At 49.1% G+C, this 14,148-nt stretch overlaps 1 protein-coding gene across 1 annotated transcript in view; it reads left to right on the forward strand.

Moving 5' to 3' along the window:
- TBCD (tubulin folding cofactor D) overlaps positions 1-14,148 on the forward strand; it is a 2,329,415-nt gene that overhangs the window by 1,187,751 nt on the left and 1,127,516 nt on the right. The window lies entirely within an intron of this gene.

Here is a 14,148-nt window from a genome sequence, read left to right on the forward strand (position 1 = left end):
TTTGCAGCAGCACAATACACCACACACGGCATGCGGGACGGGAGTGCAGCACAACAATCCATAGAAAGCAATAGGGAGGGGACAGGACCATGCACATGGGCAACAGAGAACAGAGGGGAAAGAGGCAATGGTAGCTAGCTGACCATAATGGACAGACAGAAGAGAAAGCTGCAGCATAACAGACCATGAAGGGCAGGAAGGACGGATCAGGGGCATTACAATGGAACAGACAAGCCAGGAGGGAGGGAATAGGGGTCTGCACATGGAAACAGAGGGCTGGGGGCAAGGGGGCAGGGCAGGAGCAGCAAGATGACCATGGAGGTCAGGCAGGATTGGCACTAGAAACAAGACACACCATGGAGAGCAACAGTGAGACTATGATGGCATACACACAGACCATGGAGGGAAGGTGGGAGGGGGTCAGGGGCAGCTAGCTGACCACACAGGGAAGGTGGGAGGGGCCATGGCAGCACAGAAGACCATGCATGGCAAGCGGGAGGGTTAGTGGCAGCACAATGGCTATGATGGGCAAGAAGGAGGGTGCAGGGGCATGCACAAAGGACCATGGAGGATGGATGGAAGGGAGGGTCAGGACCTGGGCACAGACGAGAGACTTTAGGGGAAAGGGCCTCACAACAGACCGCGCGGGGCAAGCAGGAGGAGCAGTTGCAGCACAACAGACCAGGGATAGCAGAAGGGTGTGGCAGTAAAATGGACCATGGAGGACAGGAGGAAGGGGATAGGGGCATGGCATGTGGACAGGCAGGGTGGAGGTGGCAGGGACAGGTTACAGTCATCTGACAATGCTAGGCAGGTGGGAGGGGAGTGGCAGCTCAACAGAACACTCAGAGTAGATAGGAGTCGCAGGTCCATGGAACATGGTGGGCAAAAAGGATGGAGCAGGGGCATGCACAAAGACATCGGAGAGCAGGGGGAAGGAGAAGAGGGGCAGCAAGCTAAGCACAGAGGCTAAGCAGGAGGTCAATGATGGGCCATAGAATTGGGCAATGGAGGGCAGGAGGAGTGGACTGGTACATCATACTAAATGGAGGGCAGTGGCAGCACATCAGACCATGCATGGCAGGAGGGAGGAGGCTAGTCCATGGATTCAGACAACAGAGGATAGGGAGGAGGTGGATGGGGCAGCAAGCTAACTGTTCAGAGAAGGTGGGTATTAGGAATGTTATTGTTTTTAAAATGTGTGTCTGTGCGAACTACTTAAAATATGAACAAGTATGCAGCATAATCTCACTTTTATTCAGGAAGAAGAGGACGTTTGTCACTGTGACTCCGGGCTCACTTGGCAGAAACACCCCCTGACCCTCCACCCCCCATCGCAAAATGTAATGCCTGTGAAAAGAGTATGTGGACGCAGTGTTATATAGAACATAGTCCTGAGAGCACGATTGAAAATGAAAACTAGATATAGTATATGGTATAAACTATGCACCAAAAAGTGTGATATAAGATGAACCGGGGCGTGAAATATAATATGCAATACATTGTGCGCAATGACAGATTCATTGGAGAGCGCGAGATAGCACAGGCACTAGCGCGTGCTATGCGATATGCGCCTTGGAGTGTAATATGCACAGGGCAGTGTTGTGTAACCTAACTAGTCTCTAAAGTTGTAATATAAAATATGTGCTGGGTAGTGTAACGTTGCATATGCACTGTGACAAAGATATGGATCCCAGATTGTAATATGTATGGCATAGCGCTGTGCGTTATAACATAGGCATCGAGGAAGGCACGTTAGATGGGGCAATATAACCCGTGCGAAGGCAAGTGTGGCCTGACATATTCACAGGGTGGTGATACAGTGCACATGGTCTAGAGAGTGTCATAGCATGCGCACTAGCTGGTGGAATACAACACAGATGTGTGTGGCACTCGGCGGGCACTGATGGGTGTAACACAGCATTGGGCTCAGCCAGGAGTGTCATGAGTGATGACAGGAGTGTCATGAGTGATGTCACTGACCATGTCATGAGTGATGTAATATATGTGACGTCATCAGCAGTGCATTGCGGGTGCGCGAGTTATAGTTAGCTGAACTAACTATAACGGGGGAATTTCAATGGTTTTGTACGAGTGAAAAGTCCAGCTAACTAAAACGACCCTGAAACCTATGGTTTTTTCAGTGCATTTTTAAGGTTTTTTAAATGCCAATTCCTAACTATAACATGCCTGAAACCTATGGCTTTTTCAGTGAAAATATATATATATATATATATATATATATATATATATATATATATATATATATATTCAACTCATGCTGATTTTCCCGTTCATGAGAAACCAAGACAGCAACCACGGACACTTTCGATCAAAATGCGCTATTTAATTGTGCAAAACAATGGCCACTTGTTTTGCACAATTAAATAGCGCATTTTGATCGAAAGTGTCCGTGGTTGCTGTCTTGGTTTCTCATGAACGGGAAAATCAGCATGAGTTGAATGTTTTGAGGTTCGCTTCCTCTCCACGGACCGCCATCGTAAGAGGCAAGGGAAAGGCGATTGTTTGGTTGCTTCCAGCGCCGACTTGTGAGATTTTGATATATATATATATGTATATTTCTCCAAGCGTTTTAGTCGTAGACACAAATGTGGCGCACACACTTTGATAATGTTTCAAGTTCTTTTATTCCGCTCCAATGGCAGACAAACGCGTTTCGGCCATATATATATTTCAAGTATTCTCCTGTTGGTACAGCAAACTTCTCTTGTCCGTACATCCAAAACATTCAATTAGGTATTTCTTGAGTATAAACCAAATTCTAAGCAGCCAACACGTGTTTTGTCATGCTAGATTCAAGCATTCTTGACTTCTTCAGGGCTGCAAACCCAAATAAGCAAAGTATAAGTAAAGGACATATTCTAGCTTACATCATAGTAAAGACACCTGACATTTCCTTTATCCTTATCTAGTTATTATGGAATTACAGAGTAGTATTTAGGGTATCAAGGTGGACAATCACCCAGTTTGACATAGAATAGAGTCCCATGAGTAACCATTAAAAGTTATAACACAAGAAATCCCATGTATAAACACTCTGAATTGTGAAAGCCCTTGAGCAAAAGCAAATGTTATTCATTATTAGAGGTTGTTTTGAGAATATAAAACGACCTGATATTCAGATTCCAAAATATATAACTTATAAATTGATGCGTGTCGGTATTAAACGCACAACTCTCTATCTGTAAAATCAAAACATCGTACATAAGATACAGTAACCCAAATACAAAAAAACTGTCATCTAAACCAGATAATCTCCCCATCTTAAATTACAACCCATGTTTTTTCTGTATAAGCAAAGAGATCATAACAAATACCATGGCTTCTGCCTCTCCCAAAGCACCTAGATTAGTTTACTCCCACATTTCACTACTAGCCTTACAAAATGTCGGTGACTGCAGGACCCACAGTTGGACTCCAGACGACTGCCCTACTTTTTGTGGACAATGCACTTACAGGATGAAACCTCCAGGACACCCTCTACCGCTAGGTCCTAGGACTTCAATACTCTCCATCCTAAGCATTAACTGCCGTTCACTGTCTAAAAACCATGCTGAGGTGTTTGACCTCCTCCAGGACTATTCTCCTGAGGCTCTCTTTTTAACAGAGACTTGGCTCTCCGAGGCCTCCGTGGCTATACCTGCACTTGTCCTCCCCTCAGGCTATGCCATGTGTAGTCTCAATAGAACAGGGGGGAGAGAGGGCGGTATTTCCATCATATATAAAACTGTCTATTCGTGCAGCTTCACACCCCAAAACCTAGCTGATTGTGAGAGTGTGCTTTTTAAAATTGCTATGAGTGCTAATTTTACTTTCTCTGGCCTCCTAATCTATCGCCCACCTGGCCCATCCAAAACTTTTAGAGAAGGTCTAGCGAATACCACTTCAATCCTAGCTCTTCAGACTGCCAATTTCAATATTATAGGTGATCTGAATCTCCACCTGGAAATGCTAGAATCCCCGGATATTCTTAGCCTCCTAGGAGACTTAGCAGCCTGCCAATTGACCCAATTGGTTCCTGGCGCTACACAGAACGCCGGGCACCTCCTTGATCCTGTATTCTCTAACCTGGAGTCACTGGAAGTTCTAACTCCTCTTCCAATTATCTGGACAGATCACTCTCTCATCCAAATGCGACTAACACTGGTTGACTTGAAGTCCCAGTGTAATCAGCCCCCCTCACTGAAACGGCCGTGGCATAAATTTGACCAGGAGGCTTTTCTCACAGCCTTGAGGACAAATCCTCCAAACAGGTCCTTTAATATGGAAGAAGCTGACGCACTATTTCATAGGTGGGTAACCGAAGCCCTAGATACCTGCATTCCTTTCAAACTTACCCATTCTAAAGTAACGCGGGCTAACGCCTGGTTTAATGAGGAACTGACCCCAGCTAGGAAGAAATGCAAAGTTCTAGAAAGAGCATGGAGACGTACATATGACCCTCAGGCTAAATCTCAGTATAGAGCAGCTATCAAATCCTACCACAAACGAGTGCATAAAACTAGAGCAGCCCACTACTCTAGCCTGATTACCACCAGCACCAATCGCAGTAAAACCATTTTGTCTCTTCTAAAGGATCTGGTCATTCCTCCTTCGGCTACGGGCAGTGCCATTTCCTCTAGTCAACAATGCGAGGATCTGGCTAATTTCTTCCTTGATAAAGTAGAGGGCATTTACCATAACTTTGAGCATACAGGAAATCATGACATCAATGAAAGGAATATGTACATCTGCCCTGAGACCGTCTCGCTCACATCTCTTCCCACTATCCTCCTCAAAGACCTAGAAGGACTAGTGATTAAAATTAAATCAGGATCTCCAGACAACCCCCTTAGACCTGACGCCTTCAGGAATGCTCAACAGGGTCTCCTACCAAAGTGCCTTGATCTCCTGAATTTATCCCTCACTTCGGCGGTGATCCCAAAATCCTGGAACATGCAAAAGTGGTCCCTCTCCTTAAAAAACCTGCATTGGACTCCTCTAAGCCAGAAAATTATCGTCTAATATCACTGCTCCCATTTTTATCTAAAATTCTGGAAGCCCATGTAAACTCAACACTAACACGCTTTTTGGAAGCTAATCATATACTTGACAACTCTCAAAATGGGTTCCGACCACGTTACAGCACCGAGTCTGCGTTGCTGACGGTGGTGGAACAACTGAAATCCGTAGCAGATACTGGCAGGACCTCAGTTTTGGTCTTGCTGGATGTGAATGCGGCATTTGATACGGTCTCCCACGAAATCCTGCTCCACCGCCTGAAGGAGATAGGGATTAGTAATATAGCCTTGTCGTGGTTCTCCTCCTTCCTGGTCGATCGAACCTTTCAGGTGATAGCCCCTCCATTTGCCTCCCGTACTCATCAACTGCGCTGTGGGGTCCCTCAGGGCTTGGCGCTGAGCCCTACGCTCTTTAACATTTACATGAATCCACTGGCGCGGATGGCCAAAGCATGGGGAATCTCCTTGGTGTTGTACGCTGACGACACCCAACTGGTGATCATCTTATCTAACAATCCCAGCCAGGACAGAATTAAGTTTAAAGAAGACATTCTGGCCATTGCAGAATGGATGACAGCCAATGTTTTGCAGCTGAACGCCGCAAAATCTGAGATCCTTTTGATTGGTAAAGACTCCCATCTTTGGAATAATGAATGGTGGCCCCAGCTCTTGGAGTCCCTCCGGCCCCTAAACCTGCAGTGTGAAATTTGGGCATTCTGCTCGACAGAGATCTTACCTTTGAGACACACTAAAAATTAGTGGCAGGAAAATGTTTTGGGCTGCTAAGCGGCCTTAAACCAATGCTTGGCCTTTTTAATGGCCAAAATCGGCAGATGATCATCCAAGCCTCCATATTGGCTCGATTAGATTACTGTAACGTGCTTCTTTTTGGCTCTAATGGGGCTGTTGTGAACCGATTGCAGCGGGATCAGAACGCTGCAGCACGGGCCATCTTTTCTCTCCCTAAGTACAGTCATGCTTCAAATCTTCTCTCTCGTCTGCATTGGCTGCCCCTTTGCACATCGAGTAGATTTCAAGACACTGTGTATCGTGCATAAGATTCTGACTGGTATTGGCCCAGAGATTGAGTGACTTGTGCTCCCTCTACTCTCCACCACGTACGTACACTTCGCTCAGCTAATCATGTGCTCGCTCATATTCCACGCATTCGAAGAGCCAGATCTGGTGGCCGTTCTTTTAGGCGATTGGCCCCATCTTTATGGAACTCCCTTCCCGTACACGTTCGTAGTATCTCTGACCACCTAGTCTTCAGACGGCTTGTGAAGACATGGCTGTTCTCTCAACTGTAATCCCTAGGCTGTAACCATATCATTTCGCTTCAGCGCTAGGACGCCTCTTTGCCGAGGCAGCCATGCGCTTTACAAGTATTCTAATCTAATCTAACCATGTAAATCACTCTCAATCTCTATAAATGGCAAACATTCCTCCTGTTAAACACACCTTTGAGCATGTATATGCCTCATATTCTCCAAGAAAGCCGAGACTGTAATTGTATCTACAATTCCAGAACAAACCCTGTAGGGAATAACTGTGTTATACTACCCACCAGGTTAAAAATATTCACAGTCAAAGTAATAAACCACTAAAAACATTTACCCTTTAATATAATCCGAGTTCTCCTTCATCAAAAATCCGCATATCATCAATAGTGTTTTCACAATCGTCAATCCCAGTTAAAAGAATATCTGTATGGTAGAGAGTTTTGGTCTCTGAAAGTAACAAAAAACATCGAGTGCTTTTAAAATAAATAACGGCTCCATTCCTTATAAAGGAAATGAAATAGACCATTATTATAACAAAAGCCAATTCATAATGTGTATTCTATGTATTCCTATACAATTGCATACAGCGACTTCAAGACCATATTTCCCAGTAGTTGGATCCATACAGTTAATTGAAAATGCTCTCACCCTTCCTCCTTCGTAGCACCAACTCCAATATTCTAAATCCTCAAACTGTCCACTGTCAACTGTCCACAGGTCCCACGTATATATGGTCTGTAATAGAGACTGCAAATCTAATTCGTAAATTAATCATTATTCTCGAAATAATTTAAACGTCTGCAACAGGTACCAGTCTAATACTTTCATTATTTAACTCCAGTTGCCATAAATGAAATCGACATCATGACGTCACAAGTATACGTCGTAAGTATAACCTACCCGGCGTAAGGCAAACAAATCTTCTACCAATCATCACTTAATCCATTTCATCTCTTGAAGTCACTGTGTATAATTGTCAATAAAGTTTCACAATTCACTAAAAAACCATTTCTCGCCCACCAAGTGCAATCCGCCATCTTTGAATGGGCAAAGTACCACTAACATACTGTTTAAAGTCCATAAGAAATAGTTACCGAACCTAAAGTACACATGCTACGTAACAAAAAATATATATTCCAGCCACTGATGACATTATTGATTATCAATCGGGTCTCCCATATCACCACGATCGTATCTTTCAGTCCAAATTCCAATAAACTCGATCCTGAGATAAAAAATAAGTGTCAAAATGTTACGCTATAGACAAAAGAGAGGAAAACCTCCACCACTTTAGAAAGGAACAGAATTATATGATTATGGACCTTGTAAAAGGCTCTGGGATATGTGTAAATTAACTGTTTCCCGTACGAAGAATGAATAATTCCTTCTGATACTATCTTATCACTTCCTTTCCCTTTTAGTTTTCTTCTGTCCATAATCCGATAATTCTGTTCCTTTCTAAAGTGGTCGAGGTTTTCCTCTCTTTTGTCTATAGCGTAACATTTTGACACTTATTTTTTACTGGGTGATGGTCCACCTTGACACCCTAAATACTACTGTTATTCCTTAATAACTAGATAAGGATAAAGGAAATGTCAGGTGTCTTTACTATCATGTAAGCTAGAATATGCCCTTTGCTTATACTTTGCTTATTTGGGTTTGCAGCCCTGAAGAAGTCAAGAATGCTTGAATCTAGCATGACGAAACACGTGTTGGCTGCTTAGAATTTGGTTTATACTCAAGAAATATCTAATTGAATGTTTTGGATGTACGGACAAGAGAAGTTTGCTGTACCAACGGGAGAATACTTGAATTAAAGACAAGAAGAATACATTTATGGACATTGAAACCTATTTTTGTGAACTATATATATATAGTGTGATCGGGGAGGTTTTCTCTTTTGTTTAGCTATCTGCACATACGGGTAGGGGCAGGGTTGTATGGGTAACCGACCCTCCTTCCCCTGTGAGCACCATTAGCTACAAATTGTGATCTAATACTCAGACGTTCAGTTGAGCGCCCTTTTTGTTTACCTGGTTACCTAGCGTTTATCTATTACTATTGCCATTTTATGTTTTGGCTTTCTCGCACTGCGAGAAAGCAGTAGGGCGATGCTCCTCCCTGCTCATACGCCCTGCTTATCGTATAATGTATTTGGACAGTATATGCTAGCATGATCGTTAGAATAGAGGAAGCTAACGCCTCCAGCCCTGCACTCCAATCTTACTGCCCAAGCTGCGCGCCTGGATGTGATTATATTTTTTGTTTTCCTAGACTTAGTAAGTACGGTTAGGAGTTAACTGATGACCAGTAGTCAGAGCCTGCCTATAAAAGGGGTAGAATGGCATCAGGCAATCATAACATATAAACATGAAAAGAACTTGTAATAACAAGGAAGTAATTGATCCCTCTCACCTTCAACTTCAACAGTCTAGTAGACGTTCATTCACTGTTTGTGGGTTGGTTTATCTAATGTTTATCTATTGTTATATCCAAAAGCATTCCAGGGCCATTTACAGGGTAGTACTGGGAGGGGATCTTTTCGTAAATACACTATGACTAAATAGAGTGTCCTGCCTTTTAAAACAGATGAAGCTAAAGACATAGTCCTCGTAGTACAGTGGCAAGCATACAAAATTACACAGTAGCGGCCGGCATGGCTCGCCGGAGGTAGGGCGGATGTGGAGCGTTGTGGGAGGTGAAAATAAAAAAATAAATAAACGTACCTGCTCCTGCTCTCCTCGTGGAACAGGAAGCACAGCAGCCATCACTGACCAATCACAACACTGCAATGCAGCGTTGTGATTGGTTTTGAGCGTCCTGGTTCGATGCTGAACCAGGGAATGGGGGCCAGGGCATGTTCTCCATGCAGGCTGTAATGCAGCCTGCATGGAGAACAGGGAAAGGGCGCATGACTGCCAAACAGTCATTGCACACTTAGGAGTGAGAAAACCACTCCTCCCTTGTCCTGCTCTGAGAACAGAGCAGCCTGCCCATCAGCCCGCCTGCAAAGCAGCACGAGGCATAAAATGATAATAGCGCAAAGTTATTATCATTGTATGTTTCTGCTACGCACTGCTTAAAAGCAGTGGGGCGACGCTCCTCCGCCATAGCAGAGGAGCCGTCACTTCAAAATTATACATTGGAAGCAGTTATAACTATACAAGACGTACATTAATTTTTTTGATAAACAACTTTTTATTCATTTTACAAAAGAAAAGCACCAACCAATCCGCACCGTATTGCAATGATCGAGGATTACAAGCATGAGTTCTCGCGACACTCAACATGCAGACATTAATAGAGCAGAAATAAGATGTAGACAGTCAAACCCCTCACAGTTTTAAACCTCCTCCCAACCATTTCCCCCAAATTCTGCGATTTTTCTTGAGACAACCACGTGCTGCGTACATGACTTTCTCCTGTGTGTCGCACCAGTCCACTCCATTCCGCCAGTGCCCCACCCCTGGGGGCTCGGGGCATTTCCAAGAGGCCTCAATGTCCACCATAGCTGTAGTAAAGAACAGTTTTTCGTTGTGCGACCCGTCAATCAATCAATCAATCAATCAAAGCCATTTATAAAGCGCACTACTCACCCGGAGGGTCTCAAGGCGCTTGGGGGGGGGGGGGCCGCTACTGCTCGAACAGCCAGGTCTTGAGCTTCTTCCTGAAAGAGAGGTGGTCTTGGGTCAGGCGCAGGTCGGGAGGGAGGGAGTTCCAGGACTTGGCGGCCAGGTAGGAGAAGGACCTTCCTCCTGTTGTCGCTCTTCGGATGCGGGGGACGGCGGCGAGGGCGTGGCTGGTTGATCGGAGATGGCGTTTGGGGGCGTAGAAGTTGAGGCGGTTGTTGAGGTAGCTCGGGCCTTGGTCATGTGGGGCTTTGTGTGCGTGGGTGAGGAGACGGAAGGTGATTCTCTTGTTGACGGGGAGCCAGTGTAGGTCTCTCAGATGTCCGGAGATGTGGCTGCTTCGGGGGATGTCGAGGATGAGTCTGGCTGAGGCGTTCTGTATCCGCTGGAGTCTCTTCTGGAGCTTGGCGGTGGTTCCGGCGTAGAGGGCGTTGCCGTAGTCCAGTCGGCTGGTGACAAGGGCCTGGGTGACCGTCTTCCTGGTCTCGGTGGGGATCCACCGGAAGATCTTCCGTAGCATGCGCAGGATGTTGAAGCAGGACGAGGAGATGGCGTTGACTTGTCTGGTCATGGAGAGGGAGGAGTCCAGGATGAAGCCCAGGTTTCGTGCGTGGTCTGTCGGTTTGGGTGCGGTGCCCAGGGCGGGGGGCCACCAGGAGTCGTCCCAGGCGGAGGGCGAGGAGCCCAGGATGAGGACTTCCGTCTTGTCTGAGTTCAGTTTCAGGCGGCTGGTCATCATCCACTCGGCTATGTCTTTCATCCCTTCGTGGAGGTTGGCTCTGGCGGCGGCGGGGTCGTTGGTCAGGGAGAGGATCAGCTGGGTGTCGTCTGCGTAGGAGATGATGTTGAGGTTGTGTTGGCGTGCGATGGCCGCATGGGGGCTCATGTAGACGTTGAAGAGGGTGGGGCTCAGTGATGATCCTTGGGGGACGCCGCAGATGACTTTGGTGGCCTCTGACTTGTACGGTGGTAGGCGGACTCTCTGTTTTCTTCTGTCGAGGAAGGAGATGATCCATTCCAGTGCCTTCTCCTGGATTCCGACGTTGCTGAGGCGCTGCGCTAGGGTGCGGTGGCAGACAGTGTCGAATGCCGCGGAGAGGTCTAGGAGGATGAGGGCCGCTGTTTCTCCGTTGTCCAGCAGGGCTCGGATGTCATCGGTGGCAGCGATGAGGGCGGTTTCGGTGCTGTGGTTGGCTCGGAAGCCAGACTGTGAGGGGTCGAGGGATCCATTCGTCTCGAGGAAGGCGGCCAGCTGCTTGTTGACGGTCTTCTCGATGACTTTGGCTGGAAACTGGAGGAGCGAGATGGGGCGGTAATTCTTGAGTTCGGTGGGGTCCGCTGTTGGTTTCTTTAGTAGAGCGCTGAGTTCGGCGTGCTTCCAGCTTTCAGGGAAGGTGGCGGCGTCGAAGGAGGTGTTGATGATGTCCCGCAGGTGGGGTGCGATGACAGCGTCGGCCTTGTTGAATACGTGGTGAGGGCAGGGGTCGGTCGGAGATCCGGAGTGGATAGAGTTCATCGTGCGGATGGTGTCTTCTGTGTTGATCGGGGTCCAGGCGCTGAGGGTGGTGGTGGGGGGCGTTGTTGCGGTCGTGGGGGGCGTTGTTTGTGGTATGAAGCTGTTGTGTATGTCCGCGATCTTGTTGTGGAAGTAGGAGGCGAGGGAGTTGCAGAGGTCTTGCGACGGGGTGATGTCGTTGTTTCCGGCGTTGGGGTTGGAGAGTTCTTTCACGATGTTGAAGAGTTCCTTGCAGTTGTGTGCGTTGTTATCCAGCCGGTCCTTGAATGCAGTTTTCTTGGTGGCGTGGATCAGTTGATGGTGCTTCCGGGTGGCGAGCTTGAGGTTGGTCATGTTGTCCGGTGTTGGCTCCCTTCTCCAGGCTTTCTCGAGGGCTCGGCAGTTCTTCTTGGAGCTCTTGAGTTTGTCGGTGAACCATGGGGCCTTCTTGCTGCCGGGTCTGCTGGGCGGGGTCCTCAGTGGGGCGAGTTCGTCCGCGCAGGTGCTGATCCACTTCGTGAGGTTGTCGGCGGCCTGGCTAGGGTTCGCTGAGCTGGCTGGAGGGTGCTGGCTCAGGGAAGCGGCGAGCTGGTCGGCTGTGATCTTGTTCCAGCTTCTTCGAGCATCCTGTTGCTGGTGGTGGTGGATCGTGGTTCTTCTGAAGGTGAAGTGGACGCAGCTGTGGTCCGTCCAGTGGAGTCCAGTGGCGTGGCTGAAGGCGATGTCTTTGCTGGCTGAGAAGATGGCGTCGAGTGTGTGTCCGGCGAGGTGGGGTGGGGGTGGACACCAGCTGCTTGAGTCCGAGGTTGGCGAGGTTGTCAAGCAGGGTGGTGGTGTTGCGGTCGTTGTTGTTCTCCAGGTGGAAGTTGATGTCCCCCAGGAGGATGTAGTCAGCGGAGGGGAGGGCGTGTGGGCTGATGAAGTCGGCGATGTCTTCGCTGAATGGTGTGCGTGGTCCCGGGGGTCGGTAGATCAGGGTGCCTCTGAGGGTGGTCTTGGGGTCGGTGCGGATCTGGAAGTGTAGGTGTTCAGCGGTAGTCAGGGTGTCGTCGGTGTTGGTCGTGATGCGGATGGTGTTCTTGTGGACGATGGCGATGCCTCCTCCAGTCTGGTTGTCGCGATCCCTCCGGGTGATCTTGTATCCCTCTGGGATGGCGATGGCGATGTCGGGCGCTGAGGAGTCGTTCCTCCAGGTTTCCGTGAGGAAGGCAACGTCTGGAGATGTGGTGTCGAGGAGGTTCCAGAGTTCGATGGCGTGTCTGTGGACGGAGCGGGTGTTGAGCAGGATGCACTTGAGGTGGTTGCTGCTGGTGTTCGGCTTGGCGGGCGCTGGTGTGGGGCAGGTCCGGATGCAGGTGAACTTGCAGGTGAGGCAGCTGAAGGGTCCGTGGGTGCGTCTCGGGGTGGCTTGGTGGCATCCCGGGGTTCGGCCGGTGTTGAGTGCGTTGAGGGTGGCGGCGTCGTACGTCTGGCGGGTGGGCTGGGGTCCACGGGGGCCAGGGGTACGGGCGCTGGGCGCGGGCCAGGCACGGACGGGCGCAGACGGGCTTACCTTTGGCGCACCTTTGGCGCACAATCGGCGCGCCCGCTGCGCGTCAACGCTGCGCGTATGCACGGTCGCCATTTATGGCGAAGTGGGAGGGAGGGCGGAGCAGCTGGGAGGTGGGAGCGGGGAGGGCACAGAAGGTAAGGGGGCGTGGCCGCATGCAGGCGGCGGGGAGCGGGAAGCGGGTGGGGGGGCACAGAGAGCGGCGCTAAAACAATGCAGGCACAGAAAAAAATAGGATAAACAATCAGGGCACAGAACAGAGGGCAAAACGATACAGGCAGCACAGAGTGGAGAAAGCACACACCAAATGTGACGGCGGGGGGCGGGGTCGACGGGGCGGGCTCAGCGAGGCTGAAGACAGTAGCGAGGGGACGCACACGCTACAGCTGGTGGCCGTGCGGCGCGGGGGTGTCCTGAGGTCAGGTCACACTCACCTGCGCTGCACGGTCGCCTTTTATGGCCAAGTGGGAGGGAGGGCGGAGCAGCTGGGAGGTGGGAGCGGGGAGGGCACAGAAGGTAAGGGTGCGTGGCCGTACGCAGGCGGCGGGAAGCGGGTGGGGGGGCACAGAGAGCGGCGTCCAGCCCATCAGTGATGCCCAGGAGTGTGTGTTTAGTGTTGTGTGGAACTTTCCACCCCAAGACTTCAGAGAGTTCATCCTCGATGCACCGCCAAAATCCCGCCAAGAGGGGACAAACCCAAACCATGTGGAGGAAGTCAGCAGGCTCATGTCCACACCTGGTACATGCTGAGGACGGACTAAACCCTGCGCGATGAAGGCGTGCAGGGGTAAGGTATGCAGCATGTAGATAGTAGAGCTGTACCAAGCGCAGCCTAGCGGAGGCAGTGACCGTTCTGGGGGCCATAAGGGCATCCCGCCAGTCTTCTTCCTCCAAGGGACCCACCCAGTCCACCCATTGCGTCCGCAGTCGGTCCAAGGAAGTCAGGGTATTGTTAATCAGTGTACGGTAAATGAGGGAAATGCCACCTACCCCAAGTCCCCAAACATAATCTGGGCTTCAGGCGGGCTATGATCTGGCAACCTCGTGCCTGTTGTGAGATGTGAGCGTAGGGCATGTCGCAGCTGGAGGTAGCGAAAAAATTGTGAGGAATGCAGTGAGTACCTGGTTCGGAGATCTTCAAAGGAACGGATATGGTCCCCCACCCACACAT

Source organism: Triturus cristatus, chromosome 7 (assembly GCF_964204655.1).
Source record: "Triturus cristatus chromosome 7, aTriCri1.1, whole genome shotgun sequence".
In the NCBI taxonomy this organism is placed as follows: Eukaryota; Metazoa; Chordata; class Amphibia; order Caudata; family Salamandridae; genus Triturus; species Triturus cristatus.